This window comes from Equus przewalskii, chromosome 4 (assembly GCF_037783145.1).
Source record: "Equus przewalskii isolate Varuska chromosome 4, EquPr2, whole genome shotgun sequence".
In the NCBI taxonomy this organism is placed as follows: Eukaryota; Metazoa; Chordata; class Mammalia; order Perissodactyla; family Equidae; genus Equus; species Equus przewalskii.
This window is the reverse complement of record NC_091834.1, coordinates 30,841,326-30,858,212: the sequence shown is the minus strand read 5'-3', so window position 1 is coordinate 30,858,212 and position 16,887 is coordinate 30,841,326. Positions and strand designations below refer to the sequence as shown.

Sequence of the window (16,887 nt, the reverse complement as noted above, 5' to 3'; positions counted from 1 at the left end):
AATACGTTTATAAAACGAATCCAGTTTTTTGGTGTGAAAGGCAATGTATCCACTAGAGAAATCTTTTCCATAAAGAGAATAAAAGTCCTGAATAATAACATTTTTTTTTCCTCTGATCTGGTGTGAGGACACCTTAAGAAAGAAATGATTCTGGGTGAAGACACCACTAAATGGAAATGTGAAATGGTAAGATTCGCTGTCATTTCTAGGCCAGAATTTAATAAAAGAAATTCGAGTTTTCAGGAAAGGTTTTTTCTCGGGCTAACCATGTTTTGCTTGAATTTTCTTAGCGATTGAGTCAAAACCTTAATTAGGCAATTGTTTCTAATTCTCTGGTTGAATTTGGTAGTGGAGATTCAGTCATTGAGGGCATGTACCTCAATTAGATATAGTGTCAAATTAGTAGTAGCATATGATATAAAAAACGATTCATACTGCCTGAACTAGAATGTCTCAGACTGCAAAGAGGGGTTGGATTAAAGTTCTAGGGGAGATGTTTATTAAAATTATGTGTTAGTTAGTCACAAATCTTTACTTTGAGATTCACTAATTTTCCTAAAGCATAATTATTTTGATTCTAAAAGTTGTAGAATAACAGTGCTCTTATTAGTTGCAATGATTAGAGTGTATTGAGAGGCGGTCATTCTTTACCTAAGGTATGCAGGGAAGAAAGTACAAGTCCCTTTCTCTGCCCTAAGTGAGTTATTTTTGTTCCTTAGCTTACTCCTCCAATATAATGCTGCTCTCACCCATCCTGACTCTTGCCCATCTGTCCTCGAAGGGTGTGATTTCCTTGACTGATGTTCGAAGAACGTGTATAGATCAGAAATTGCTGAATAAGAACAACAAAAGTCTCACTGAGCAGTGAGCTAGTCCAGTGCTTCTCAAACATTTTTCTGCCCAGAACCCGTGTCAGATGATGTTCCAGCTGGTTGTCATTCTCGAAGGTATATCTAAAGTTATTCTGAATTCTACTGTCAGCTATAAGTCAATTCCTTTTTCTTCCACTGAAGGAGGATATTGGAATGCAGGTGAATAAGAGCGACATTCTTGGAGCACCCTTGGATCCCGTTAGTTTATATAGAAAGTAAAACATTCAAAAGCCTTGTCACTTTATTACAGGATAAGAACTGCTGACCTCTTCCATTGTGTCCCCTCTTGCAGAAATAGCTGTGGTCAATCTGTGGAGTCCACAAAACCTTCCACAGAGGCCCCTCCATATTTACATTATTAACGTTTTTCCTTGGAATAGCACTTTTGGGTTCTCAAAATGTTTTCACTTCTAGATTTTACCAGAACCCTTTGAGTTTAAAAAATCTTTTGTCCGTATTTTCTAGATGAGGAATCCAAGGCTAAAAAAAGTTGAGCGACTTATTCTAGGTCATATAGCAAATGAGTAGGGAAGCTAGAACTTCAATCGAGTGAATTGATTTTTAATGCAGCTTGTCTTCCAATATCCCCCCTGCCTCTCCGTACTTCTTCCTCACTGGACGCTGCTTCTCTACTTCATCCATCCTCACTGCAAGCCACTCCGTGCATATGGGGACTCTACATTTCAATTTTTCCTCATAGCCTAACCTTCGTTCCCTCTCCAAAGTCTGCTGAAGTTTTCTTTTCCACAGGACTTTAATCTTCAGTAGCTTTGCAGTGTATAAAAAGTGTTATCAAATAAATCCACCGTACCAAGAGCTTAACCAGGTAACGATTACCTCTCCCAGGTAAGTTTTAGCTTTAAGGAGTGATACCATTACTGAGTTTCGATACCTTGGAAATCAATGGGGTTATAGACCTGTTGTGAATATAATGATTGGGAATATGGTGATGATAGATCTCTATGTAATCTAAAATTAAATAATCAAGCAAAAATCTTATAAGAATATTTTTGTTAATGTCTGTGATCTCCTCCTGCCCCATGGTCCAATCAACTTTGTAGTAAAGTATGGGAAAAGGTACCATGTCCTCTTGTTCAGTGTTCTTTGCCTGCAACCTGGTGCAGTATCTGGAATATATTTGTTGAGTGAATGAACTTCAACAATATTGCCAACAACCTGCTTGATTATAACCATAGAAGGATGATGTAGGATGTATAAAAGTTGATATTGTGATAATGTAATCATAAAAACATGATTTTTTTTTTGAGGAAGATAAGCCCTGAGCTAACTGCTGCCAATCCTCCCCTTTTTGCTGAGGAAGACTTGCCCTGAGCTGACATCCGTGCTCATCTTCCTCTACTTTATATTTGAGATGCCTACCACAGCATGGTGTGCCAAGCAGTGCCATGGCTGCACCCTGGATCTGAACTGGCGAACCCCAGGCCGCTGAGAAGTGGAACGTGTGCACTTAATTGCTGTGCCACCAGGCTGGTCCCAAAACACCTGATTCTTAGAGGTGAGATTAACTAGGTGTATCTTTCAAGATTGAATAAATTATACCTTGGTAATAACAATTCCAAACTCTCATTGGCTTAAAGCAACACTCATACTACATGTTGATCAAGGATTGGCTGGGACTCTGCTTTATGTGTCCTTATTCTGGGACCCAGGCTGTTGGAGTGGCCACTGTATGGAACATTGCCAGTTGTAGCAAAGGAAAAGAAAGACCTGGAGGGTCTCCCAACAACACTTAAATGCTCTCTCCAGGAAGAGAAGTTCGTAAATTCTACTTATAGTTCATTGGGCAGAACTAATCCCGGCAACAGCAAGGGAGACAGAGATGCAATTCTACCCTGTGCCCAGAAGGCAGAGGACCTGCAATACCCATTGCACTGCATAATAACCTCTATAGTGGTCAAACAGTATTCATCTTGTGTGGGAGCTGTATCTGAACTGTGTATTCTCCCATGATAAAAATTGTTTATTTTTTTACCATTTTCTATGGGTCAGGCACTGTGCTACATTTACCTACATTGCCTTATAATGCATATAACAACACTGAGAGGGAGGAATTATTGTTGCTTTGTATAGATGAAGAAACTGAAGTAAAGTGAAGTTAAGTAGTTTGCCCACTTAGTAAGTAGTGGGGCCAATATTAGAACTTAGGTCTGTCTGACTCCAAAGATGATGTCTTTAATAACCATGCAATATTGCCTTTATATAATACCTCTGAGGCCTTCAGGCTCCATCACTTGGTTATTAATTTGCTTTTGTGGTTATTTTCAGAAGATCCTCGCATGTCCCTTTGTCTATGATGCTGAGCAAACATGTGTTTAGTCGATACAAAGTAGCAAATGAGCAATCTGTTCTTGCTATAAAGACTAAGACTATGATATGTTTGATTCAAAGGAAAGTTACCACGAGACCATTCAGATAAACAAATGGTCAAGACTGATTAAACTTATTAGATCAAATATGAAATTGTGCTCTTTTGCTAAAATCAAGTTCTAGATCCTATTTCCATTGATTGAATAAAATGCTGGTTCAGTTTTTGAAGATTGCAAATAGCAGTTCCAAAATGTTTGCTATGCTTTAATTATTCTCTTGACATTTCCATGTAGTAATATAGTTTCCTATCCTTAAAAATAAATATTAACTTTATACTTATAATTTTTTTCCTCTAGAATCTTTCTTCTATGAAGGACAAGTTTTTTTCCATATTAAAGGTTTTAGAGATTACTTTTGGCATCATCTTTTGCACTATTGCAAATTCTTTAAATGGAACACTACTTTTTGGTTGAGTGAGGAAATCTCTCTTCTCCTTGTTTTATCTTTCCAAACACTCAAGAATTAGGACAACTCTGGTTGGCTTCTCTGCCTTCTCTCCCTGCTCCCCAAGGGAGGAGTCCATCATCACAAGAACCCACAGGGGAGAAAAGGGCTTGTGCAGCTTAACTGCTTCCCCTTACTTACTATGGGTGGGATCTTCCTACTTGTAGAGATGCTGGTTTATATTTCTTCAATTCTAAGATGCTTTTTCTAACATCTTAGAATCTCTGAATAAATATACACTTTAAGATTAATGGTAGGTCCTAATTTAAATGACAGCTGGGTTCATTTCTTTCTTAGCAATGCGTAAAATAATGGTATGCCTTACAAACTTGATGTTTTTTGTTAAATGAAATGTGGTATTCTGCTTTTCTCACTAACATATGCTAGATGGCCTGACCTTGGGGCGCAGTTTAGGAATGGGTTATGGCTTCATAGGTAAGTTATGACCCCAACCATTTCCTCAGTAAGAAAGAGGGCATCTCCGTCCCCCATGACTTTTTGATCAGCTCTCAGTTAATCTTCGGTGGGGGGAAAAAGTGTTTATATATTAAATCTGCAAACCCCCAGATCTTGTACCTTGAACTACTAGAGACCTTGACAATAGGTAAGGAGTAGAAGTTAGGTAGAAAGAGAATTGTGGAGATAGGGGCATCTTGCCAAAGCAAAACCCTAAATGATCCAAGAAGGTGGCTTTGGGTTTTGGTTTACCAAGCAGTAGGAGTGGGAGTCATGGATTTTTGACTTTGGTAGGTGGTAACTCACTATAGCATGCCATATGGCTTCTTTTGCAATTTTATTATTGGTTTTTAGTTCATGCACCCTGGGTGGATGGCATTAGGCCTCAGGCTTTAGTAAATTAGCCAGGTTAGATTTTGACTTTGATGGGTCATTGAAGCATATAATAAGTTTGTCCCAGGAAAGTGACAGTTTTATTTGGGCAAGACTGCAAGCACCTGTGCCTTAGACAAACTCCAGCTGCACAGGTGACCTCAGCATTCCTGGATATGGATGCCATTAGGTGAGACTGCAACAGCAAAACCTTGAAACTCATAGGCACAGCTTGACCTGGTCTTTCAGGAGAAGCTGAGTTAAGATTAGCCCTTTTCCACCTCTGAAGGAGTAACAATATTGTTTCTTTTAAACTACAAGGCAGCTGAGTTTTGCATGTTCCACAGAACGCTAGTGAGCTTTCAGCTTTGTAATGTTTGTGCCAGAACTGTGTAGGTAGTGCTAGCCCAGCTGACCCACATTCTGTTTATCTATATCTCATGTCACCTGCCTTCAAGGCCAAGAAAGAAAAGTGTAGAGAAATAAACTATGTGGTCTCAATTTGGCTTGAGATTTGTTAACTGAATAAACTTTCACTATAGATCTCAATTTCACAGACACAAATGATGAGTTCTCCCAGAGAAGTGTGGTAGATTTTCATGAATGAATAGCTAAAAATGAGTGGAAGCCCTTTTTATGAACAGACTATGTTATCCTCCTGGGGTAAGATAAAGATATGGCTCAAAGTTAAATAGTTGCAAATCTACAATCTAAGAAGGCAATTCAAAGGAGTTGTGCCTTTTAATTCTAGAAATCAAGTTTTTTCAGGCAATTAAAAAGCAACTGGAATGATTAGTTAAAAACAAAATAAAGGAAAACTGGCTAAGTAAGCTGGAGAAAGAAGCTGGAGATGCTTATTAGAAAAGTTGATATTTTAGCTGACAGAGTAGACAAATATGAAGGAGAAAATGAGATTTTTTTTTTAAAGATTTTATTTTTCTCCCCAAAGTCCCCTGGTACACAGTTGCGTATTTTCAGCTGTGGGTCCTTCTGGTTGTGTTATGTGGGATGCCACCTCAGTGTGGCTTGATGAATGGTGCTATGTCCACACCCAGGATCCAAATCAGTGAAACCTTGGGCCACCAAAGTGGAGCAAGTGCACTTAACCACTCGGCCACGGGGCCGGCCCCCAGAAAATGAGATCCTAAAGGTCATGAGAGTCAGATATAAAAGGGAAAAGAGTTGAATCTAAGCCTAATTCTCTAAAGAAGATAAAGAGAAAGGAGCTATATTGGTTTAGTTATTACTAGGACAGAAAGGATGACTGGGACTCAATGAATTCTGACAGAGAGAGAATAGCAGGATCTCAGAGAGTGGGATTGAATGACTATGCTGGAAGGAACTAGGATTCAAATGAATATGGAGATTATCTTCTTAAAGCTGAAGATAGAGAATCCCTTGTGAGGATAATTGAATAAATATACCTGGAAGATTAGGATGACTATGCCATTTGGTTACAAGGAAATCTGGACACATTTAAGAAGAAAAAATCGGGGAGATGTCCAAAATATTCAAACCATTAGTGAGTTACTACACGGGGGCAGTCAGGTATTCCCTTTGCCTTGAGGAAACATGCTTGAGAAATTTATGGAATTTGCATTCTGTAGGAAGGCACAACAAGAATGAGACAGACAGAACAAAAATACACAGAGATTTTGTCCATATGTCAGTCTAAAGAGAGATATTCTAATAGTTGGGATTACCTGACAAAAGAAGAGAAAATAGACAAAATACTTTGGGCAGACCCAGACTTGCTGATTTAATATCTCTCACTGTGGGAGGCTCCAGAAGATAAAATCTAGAAAAGTATGTTAGAAAAACAGGCTTCTTGACTAGAAAAACACAAGGAAAGCAAATAAAAAGAAGTTATTTAAACTCTGCAAATGCCACTATTACACCAAATGGAGAAAGAAAGAAACTAACTTAAGTAAAAATTCAATTATTACTTAAGTAATCCTTAAGATAGTCAAGGTCATCAAAGACAAGAAAAGTCAGAAACTCTCACAGCCAAGAGGCATCAAAGGACACAAGAGACTAAAGGTAATGTGGTATCCTGAATGGAAGCATGGAACAGGAAAAGGACGTTAGGTAAAAACTAAAGTCATCTGACTGGAGCATGGACTTTAGATAAGGCATTAATATTGGTTAATTACTTGTGACAAATGTACCATACTAATGTAAGATGTTAATAATAGGGAAAACTGAGTGTGAGTATATGGGAACTCTGTACTATCTTTGTAACTTTTCCTTAAATGTAAAACTATTCTGACATAAAAAACTTCGTTTTAAAAAATTGAATTGTTAGAGTGTCAGATGAGCCTTTGGGCAATCATGAAGGAAAATGACAAGAATTACAGTATTTTGTTTTTTAAATTGAGGTATAATTCACATAACATTATATTAATTTCAGGTTACAACATAATGACTTAATATTTGTATACACTGTGACATAATCACCACAGTAAGTCTAGTTACTATCAGTCCCCATAAAAAGTTTTTTTTCTTGTGATGAAGACTTTCAAGGTTTACTCTCTTAGCAACTTCCAAATGTGTAATACAATATTATTAACTGTAGTCACCATGCTGTGCAGTACATTACATCTCTATGACTTACTTATTTTATTATGGAAATTTGTACCTTTCACTCCCTTCACCCATTTTGTCCACCCCCAACTCCTCCCCACCCTGGCAACCACCAATCTGTTTTCTGTATCTATGAGCTTATTTTCTTGTTTTGTTTTTTAGATTACACATATAAATGAAACCATACCATATTTGTCTTTCTCTGTCAGACTTATTTCACTTAGCATATTGCTCTTAAGGTCCGTCCATGTTGTTGAAAATGGCAAGATTCCATTCTCTCTTATGGCTGAATAGTATTCCATTGTGTATATATACCACTCTTACCCATTCATCCATCTATGGACATTTAGTTTTTTTCTGTATCTTGGCTATTGTAAATGATGCTGCATTGAACATAGGGGTTCACATAGGGGTTCACATATCTTTTTGAATTAGTGTTTTTGTTTCTTCAGATAAATACCCAGAAGTTGGATAACTGGGTCATATGGTAGTTCTATTTTTAATTTTTTGAGGAATCTCCATACTGTTTTCCATAGTGGCTGCGCCACTTTACTTTCCCACCAGCCCTGTATGAGGGTTCCATTTTCTCTACATCCTCTCCAACACTTGTTATTTCTTGTATTTTGGATAACAGTCGTTTTAACAGATGTGAGGTCAACGACAGTGTTTTGAGAAGCATTATTGGGCCTTACTTGGCTACGAAGAGCAGGGCATGCGTATCAACAGCAAACGTCATACAGAAGTCCATTGATGATGATTATTTATCTGAATCAACTGTGGGGAAGAAGAAGCAGAATTTTCTTAAGAGGCGGTTTTAAAGCCTAAGTATTGTGTAAGAAGAGGCTGCAGAAATAGCTGATGAGACACAAGAATGAAAATATCCATTACAAGTCATTTTGGAGGTTGTATCATTGAACAGTGCTGACAATTCAACACTGGGATGCGAGAAACATAGAGCTCAAGGGAAAAATAAAAATGAAGAGGGTTTGAATACACTGAATGGGAAAGAAAGGCACCTTAAAAGACTGAGTCTACCACTACTGCAATTTTTCCAACATTGCAAAAACCAACATACAGAAAAAGCAACTTGAGGATGGGAATGGTATAATTGGATAATTTTTCCCTGATAAATTTACTGCTATCATTACCGCTTTGGTGAAATTGAGTTTAATCTCACGGGTTGTGGATTCTGGGACTCTCTCATAGACTGACTGGCATCTTGGCCAGACTGACACCAACATTCTCTTTATCCACGTTCCTTCCCTCAGATACTGTTGAGGCTCTACTGTGGTATTTGGCATTATTGAGTTTTGAATTTGGAAGCATAATTTTGCCTGCGATAATGTTTAGAAGCTGGGTAATGGTTTTTTCCCTAAATTTAATGGATTTGGGGCAAATACTGTAATAATCTTGTATGCCCTATTAACTTTTTAAACACTTTAAAAATGCATCTCATGAGAGACTCAGTGATAAATATTTTCAGTCTTAAGTCTTCAAAAGAATTATGAAGGCTAGAGCTGCTGAAAGCTACTTCTCCCCAGCATCGAGAATTCGCTCTGCTGAGATTGAGTGGAATAAGAAATTGAGGAGGATTAATTTGGGACTACTAATTTTTTAGGGATTTTAATTTATAAGGGCAATAGAACTTAATTTCTTTTGACTGTGAATTACAAGATAATTTCTATTTTTGACTGTAATTTCTTCCTAAGAAATTACAATGAGGGTTGTATTTAGGTTCACCAGACCTGGTGGTCTAGTGGTTAAGATTGCTGTGATGCTGACCGCTATGCCACCAGTATTTCAAATACCAGCAGGGTCACGTATGGTGGACAGGTTTCAGAGGAGCTTCCAGACTAAGACAGACCAGGAAGAAAAACCTGGCCACCCACTTCCAAATAAGTTGGCCATGAAAAACCTCTGAATAGCAGCAGAGCATTTTCTCTAATAGAGTGTGAAGATGAAAGGATGGCACAAAAAGACGGGGCTGGGTCCTGCTCTTCTGTGCACAGGGTCACTAGGAGTTAGAATCAACTCAACAGCACTAACAACAAAATATTTAGGTTGGGACATATATTTATTTCCGTTTTATAGTTGGAGAATTTTGGTGTTGTCATTTAATCATATTGTATATCCTGTGACAGAAGATACTGAGTGCTATGGCTGGATATAATTTGGGATGGGAAATAAAAAAGTGTATCAAATTTCCTCATAAGGTGGCAGAGTGGCTTGAAATTAATTTAATTGATGTACTATCAATCTTTAAAATCTAAAATCTATTATCTCCCATTATTGTAGAGGGAAACACGTATATTATGAAGGCAGGTGGATCTCTTACGTGAGTAGTCAAAATCAACATTAGAATAACACTTAAAATTTTATAAAGCAGTTTCAGGCACACTATTGTTTGATTGGTTCATTTATTGGTCCGTTCATCCACCCATCCATCCATCACCTGCCTTGAACACATACCTGTGCTTCCCAAGTAAATGAAGATCTTTATTTCAAAGGTTGTTTGACACTAACCAAGCAATAATATTTGAATGAGTTAATAAATAAATAGGTTCTGTGATAAAAATACAAATAATTACCTGTATTTGTAAAAAAATTTAAATGTAATTTATAAGACTAATACCATTTTACATTTATACTGTACAGTAAAGCTATAAGAAAGTATTCTGAAGAACGAGAATCTGCTGCTCAATAAAATCAGGTGACTTTTAAAGTTCACACTGCTGGAATGAAGCAAACCACGGAACTCAGACTGCTTTTTTCCTCCTCAATGAGGACCCTTTGCAATACACAGTGCTACCTCTACAGAAAATATTGTTCTAAAGGTTTTTTTTATTGTCTTAATTTTTTTTTTCTGTGAAGACATAAATCCAAGGGAAAACACTTTGACTGGCAGTAATTTACCTTCCTTAAAGTGGCTATTGGTGACATAATTGATTTTGTTGCCATTGATTAAAAGCCACATTAAGTTGAAAACTGTCAACTGAGCCCAGAGATAACATTTTCATAATGACTTTTAATAAACATGGAAGAAGTGATTTCATTGCATTCATAAATTTGATTAATGATATTTTCCCAGCACCAAAATAAATGAGCTGCTCATTTGCATGCTTAATTGCTGTGTAACAGGTAGATTCTCCAATACATTATTTGGGACAGGAAAAGAGTACTCCAGAAACGGGCCTAGTAACAACTCTAAAAAGATACTATTAGTAACATTAGAAATCTCAAAATGGTCATGTTCCCATTTACCAAAAAATATTTTGATTCTCTCAGATTTTTATTATTGTGAAAATATGGATATGATCTCTGTTTACCCAGAAAGAATTGTTCTAGTCAGATATTTCTTAACTTTTATTTATTTATTCTTTTGGTGAGGAAGATTGGCCCTAAGCTAACATCTGTTGCCAATCTTCCTCTTTTTTTCTTCTCACCAAAGCCCCACTACATAGTTGTATATCCTAGTTGTAGGTCATTCTAGTTCTATGTGGCCAGATGAGCAGTGTGTATGTCCATGCCCAGGATCCGAACCAGTGAACCCTGGGCCGCTGAAGTGGAGCATACGAACTTAACCACTCAGCCACGAGGCTGGCCCCTATTTCTGAACTCGTGACATGCCCCCTCCAATACCTTTTTCTCCTTGAGTCTTCTACATCTCAGCAATGGCAACTCCATTCTTCCAGTTTTAAAATTTTGATTTAATACGTGGTTCCTCTCTTTCTCCCCTATCAGCTCTACCTTCAATGTAAAAACAGAATTTACCCACTTCTCATCAGCACCACTGGTCTCTCTGCTTCTGCTTTTGCACGTTTTCAGATAATGTCAACCCCGTGGTCCGAGTGATCACATCATGTCATTCTTCTGCTCATAAATCTCCAATCTTTCTCCTTTCATTGGAGTAAAAACCCAGTCTCAACTAAGTCCAACAAGACTCTGTATGATCTGTTTCTACTTCTTCAGTCACACTAACCCCCAAATTATCTCTTACGTCTAATCTCTAAATATTGCCCCTCACTACCATTCTGCTCCAGCTATACTGAGCCCGCTAGATGTACTCCATTCTCAGGGTCATTGCAGCTGTTATTCCCTTTCCCCCCAGATCCCACAGGACCAACTACTTCACTTCCTTCAATTTTTACAATAAAATCCCGGGACACGCTATCTAAAATGTGAACACATTATCCCTTACTCTGTTATTTTCTTTTGCCTCTTTAATATTTCTACTTGTCTAACATACACATGGTGTTTTTTTTTTTAAAGACTATCTGCAAAGTCTGAAACTAGAATAATTTTAAAAAACTAAACAATGCATGCTAATTTCATCTCCGAAGCAAGACCAGTTTTTATAGATGAAAGTCCCTACAGAACTGCTTAGCTTATACTGACAGAGAAAGTCTACCGGAGAGAATGCTCTTATGGCGGGGACTGGGAGAGGCTGTTCTTCAGAGATTCGACTCACTGCTTGTGGCTTTTAAGTTTTTTGAGGTATCTACTTAGTAGGTAAACACTTTTACAGAAGTGTTCAGCTCATCAGTGGGGACTGGATTCTCTGGGTATGACTGGACAGAGAACAGCCTAAGTGCTTTTTACTCTCCTCGACACCATGATTCTTTGCTCCTAAAGGACTATGATTTCCTGGAATTCCAAACTATAGTTTGGCTTATACAGTCCTGCTCAGAACTCATACTGAACCTGCTCCTGCATATTATTGAGGATACAAGTGCTCTGCTTATCTCCCCTTTATCACACAAAATATTTGTAAAAATCAAAATATTGCACACAAATGGTTGAAAAGTCAAATAGCACAGAAACATTTATGATAAAAACTAGCTATCTGAGCAACCATGAAGCTCAGCGGGGCCATCTCTTTTAATCGTTTCTTTGTTTTGGAGTCCTCTAGTACCTTAAAAACAGTATGTTTACACTGCTATTTGTTGATTTATCAATTCTAGAAGTGATTATTTCCTTCCTATTATGGTAGAAGAGGATTAACTCACTTTTTTTTTTTTTTAAAGATTAGCCCTGAGCTAACATCTGCTGCCAATCTTTTTTGTTCTTCTTCTCCCCAAAGTACATATTTATACATTCTAGTTGTGGGTCCTTCTAGTTCTGTTCTGTGGGACACCACCTCAGCATGGCTTGATGAGCCGTGCTAGGTCTGTGCATAGGATCCAAACTGGTGAGCCCCTGGGCTGCAGAAGTGGAGTTCGTGAATTCAACCACTCAGCCACAAGGCCGGCCTCTAACTCACTTCTGTCATTTTTCACCTGCTAACTCCTCAACATAGTTATATCATCCTTTTCTAGTTTCTTTCTTGATGAAATTTCTAACTATAGGATATATAGATATAATATTCTTTCCACTGTAGGCAGTATCTTTTGGATCTGTACTTTTTATAAGAAGACTGTTGGTCCTCCTATTCTTTTGCCCACCTAATTTCCCATTTCTGTCTCCCAACTTTTGTCACACATATGTTTACATTTCTGTTGTTAGTTTGATAACATTCAAATTCTTTTTATTTTTTAAACATGATGTTTTGTCTATAGATTAATTCTAAAAGTTGACAACTAATAAAAAATTTGCTTACACTTATGACAGTATTGTTCAATGACAAGAAAAGTAATTTTCTCAACTTATAGTCTGTTCTCTTGAATTTCAAAGGTTCATCCCTATGTCTGGTATCAAATTAAATTGTATTCTTCCTTTTTGAATTCTACCAGTTGCTGAAAATCATGCCACATTTTGGTTTGTGTGGTATTGTAAAAGCAATCTTCTTACACAGTTTTTGTCTCCTGGAGTTTCTGCTTGCCTTTTTTTTCCTTGTTGGGAGAACAAACATATGTCTGCATTACCTTGTTACCTTTCAGCTTCTTAATCTTCTTGTCTATGTGTTGGAGTGTGTTCTATTTTCCTTAAAGCCCACAGTCTAATTTGAAGCCTTATCCTCTATTTGAATCATGGCTTCCTGGAGTTTCTAATGGCTTTTCATTTCCTTTGTATCTTTTGTATCATCATTTCCCACTCAAGCTCTCAATTATAATGTTGGTTCTACACAGTTATCATCCCCACTACCTTTTTTTGTTAAGAACTGCCTCTTTAGTGCGCACCTTGCCCTCCTGGAGCTTACATTCTATTGGGGGATAAAAACAATCAACAAGGTAAAGGCATTTTGTAGATTTGTGTGTTGATTCTACTTAGGATTAGGGAGAGGAATATGCAGGAGGTGGGAAGTCCTAGCTGCCATTTAGCAGGTGATGATGCATTTCTCAGGTTCCAAGTTAGAACTCTGTCATTTATTTAGTTATGAAAATCAATAGTTAAGATGCTGTTTCTATTCTATAGTACTTGGAGAATATGCTGTATGTATTAATTTAGGCACTAAGTAGGCTTTAGTGGCCTGCCTGGAACTAAATCTAGCATTGTTTTTAAGCAACGAAAATAACGTATTCCAATTTCCAAACAATAACATTTGCAAATTAACTTTTAGAACAAAACCTATTTGTTACAACCCATTAGTTAAATTGGCAATTGACTATGTTGCAAAGTTATTCTAAATGAGAAATGATTTCTTTAACAGACTGTCTAGGCAGGAATCATAGGTTTCTTTTATTTTCTATAGGTTGTTTCAGCATTTAAAGCTCATTTTTAATTTAGAACAATTATATAATATTGTCAGGCTGTAAGCCCTTTGAAATGTTGGCTCTTTAGATATGTAAGGAATCTGTTGTGTCCTTAAATTGACCTATATTCTAAAAAGGTCAGCCTAGGGCTGTTTTTGGTGAAGATTCATGGAATAATTTTTTATAGTTCCTTCTTTTTTGGTCTGTTACATATCAAATGGAGATAAAGTTAAAAAAAAAAATCCAAATGTTCTCATTAATTCAAGGTGTGAGCTTCCCTGGAAAGAAATGCAATTTTACCCTAGAGGCAGCCAGATTTCTGAGCCTTAAATTTGCCACTTTGGCTGTTTTAACTATTTTGTTCTGTTTATTTCAGATTTCACTCACACACAGAATCCATCTGTATATATACCAGGGTCTAAATGTTTAACCAAGATTTTAGCTTACTACTAGTTGAAATGAACAATAGTATTTCTAAGCAGGTTTAGTTTATGATTGTTTTTACTTTTCTCTTTCTTTACCTCATGTTCAGAAGTTTTCTTCAATCTAAAGACCACATATATACTTTAGAGTAGCCAAGACTATAAGACTAAACAGTAAAAATTAAACAATAACTTTAGCGAAAACAAATATTCCACTTATTGCTACAGATCTTGGAATAAAAAAATAATCTTTATACTTGATCAAATGTAAATGAGGAACGAGAAGGAAAGAGGTAAAGCATTTATGAGACAGTCCTAATTTCTCTAAGGCCACTTATTTGTATAAATTAAATGTCAAAATAATAGTTTTCTTGTTGTGCGAATGTTATATGTGTAAAGCAGAAAGTGAACTGCTGTCCCTCAATCCTCCTCCTCCTCTCCTATATGGCCGCCTCTGAGCATAAACCTCTATTTCTAGGTGTTTTCTAGGCTTACATGTATATGTACCTAATTTTTGTAGAAAATTAGCATGATAATATACATATTGTTTCACAGACTTTTTAAAAATTGATGTATAGTAAACACTTTTTCATGTTATTAGCTATGGACCTTCTTTTTGTTTTTAACAACTTTATTGAGGTATAATTGACATTTAACAAACTGCACGTCTGAAGTATACAATTTGGTAAGCTCTGACACACGTGTTCCTGTGAAAATATCACTACAGTCAAAAAACTGAACATGTCATTCATGGAAAAATTTCCTTATTTCACTTTGTGATCCTTCTCTCCTACACCTCTCCACAATCAACACCCATAGGCAACAACTGAACTGCTTTTGTTCACTGTAGATTCGTTTATATTTTCTAGAACTTTATGTAAAAAGGAATCATAGAATAGAAACTTTTTTTGTCTGGCTTTTCCACTCAGCAGTTATTTTAATATTCTTCAGTACTGATAGATGTATTAGTGGGGCATTCCTTTTATCGATGAGTAGTATTCCATTGTATGAATATACCACCATTTGTTTATACATCCACCTGGTGATGGACATTGGATTATTTCCAGCTTTTGGCTGTTACTGGTGAAGCAGCTATGAACATTTGATTCCAGTTCTTTGTTTGGACATAGGCTTTTTTCCTTCCTCCTTGGTAAGCACCTAGAAGTGGAATATCTGGGACTTATGGTAGGTGAATGGATAAATTTTTAAGAAGCTGCCAAAGAATTTTCTAAAGTAGTTACCAGTGTATGGAATTTCCAGTTCCTTCACATCCTTGACAGCTCTTGATTCAGTCTTTCTAATTTTAGCCTTTCTAATAGGTGTGTACTATTGTATCATTTGGGTTTTAGTTTAATTTTCCTAATCACTAATGATATTAAGCATTTTTTCATGTACTTATTTGCTCTTCATCTATCTTCCTTGACAAAAAGTATGTTCAAATCTTTCAGAATCAGCTGTAACTTTCTACAAAAATGCCTTGCTTGAATTTTGATTGGGGTGGTGCTGTATCTATAGGTCAATTTTGAGAGAGTAGATGTTAAAGATATTTGAACTTCCAATTTATGAACACATTATACCTCTTCCTTTGTTTACGTTTTCTTTAATTTCTCAACAATATTTTGTAGTTTTCAATGTATAGGCTTTGCATTTCTTTGTCAGATTCATCCCTAAGTATTTCATATTTTTGATGCAATTGTGTTATTGATTTTCATTTACAATTTCCAATTTTTCATTGTTAGTACATGGAAATACTCTTTATTTTGTATACTGACCCTGGTAAATTCATTTATTTGTTCTAATAGCTTTTTGTAGATTCCATAGGATTTTCCACGTAGATAATCAGGTCATTTGCTAATATGGACAGTTTTACTTCTTCCTGACCAATGTGTATGTCTTTGATTCTCTTTTCTTATTTTATTGCCCAGATTAGAGCCAGTAAGCTTCCTTGTCCCTGTTAATAATCTCAGTGGGAAAGTTTTCATTCTTTACCATGAGTATAATGTAAACAACAGGTTCTTTCTATGGGTGCTTTATCCGGTTGAGGAAGTTTCCGTCTACTCTTAGTTCACTGAGAGTTTTACCAGGATTATCGTTAGACTTTATCAAAGCTGTGTCGTCATTTATTGGGATTATTACATGGATTTTCTTTTGAAGTCTGTGAATACGGTAAATTGCATTGATTGATTTTCAAATGTCAAACCAACCTTTCATTTCTGGGATATATAGCACTAAGTCATGGTGTATCATTTTTTTTAATGTATTGATTTGATTTGTTAAAATTTTGTTAAGAAATTTTGCATGGATGATCATGAGGGATATTGGCATGAAGTTTTGTTTTGTGGCAACTCTGGATTTGAAATAAGAATAATACTGTATCAAAAAATGAATTGGAAATTATTTCCTCCTCTTCAATTTTCAGTTTTAGGATTGGTATTATTTTTCTGTAAATTTTTGCTAACATTTACCAGTGAAGACCTCTGGTTTTAAGACTCTTTGTGGGAAGATTTTTAACTACAGATTCAAATACTTTGATTGATATAGAGCCTTTGAAGTTATCTATATATTCTCCATCGAGCTTTGGAAATTTGAATCTTTCAAAGAATTTGCTTCATAAAAGTTGTCAAATTGATTGATATAAAATTATTCATAATATTTCCTGATTGCTTTCTAATGTCTCTAAAGTCTTTAGTAATATCACTTCTTTCATTCCTAGCATTGGTC

General features: G+C 36.3%; 1 long non-coding RNA gene across 4 annotated transcripts in view; it reads left to right on the top strand.

Annotated features, from left to right (window-relative positions):
* LOC139083007 (uncharacterized) overlaps positions 1-16,887 on the top strand; it is a 37,306-nt gene that overhangs the window by 8,585 nt on the left and 11,834 nt on the right. Inside the window, exons 5-9 of one of the 4 annotated variants that reach the window (XR_011539457.1) lie at positions 128-186; positions 782-947; positions 1,623-1,718; positions 2,245-2,388; positions 7,750-9,853. This is a non-coding gene — a long non-coding RNA (uncharacterized lncRNA). Of the gene's footprint in view, positions 1-127; positions 187-781; positions 948-1,622; positions 1,719-2,144; positions 2,389-7,749; positions 9,854-16,887 lie in introns of those variants that run through there. The other 3 variants (XR_011539458.1, XR_011539460.1, XR_011539459.1) reach the window with 3 other exon arrangements.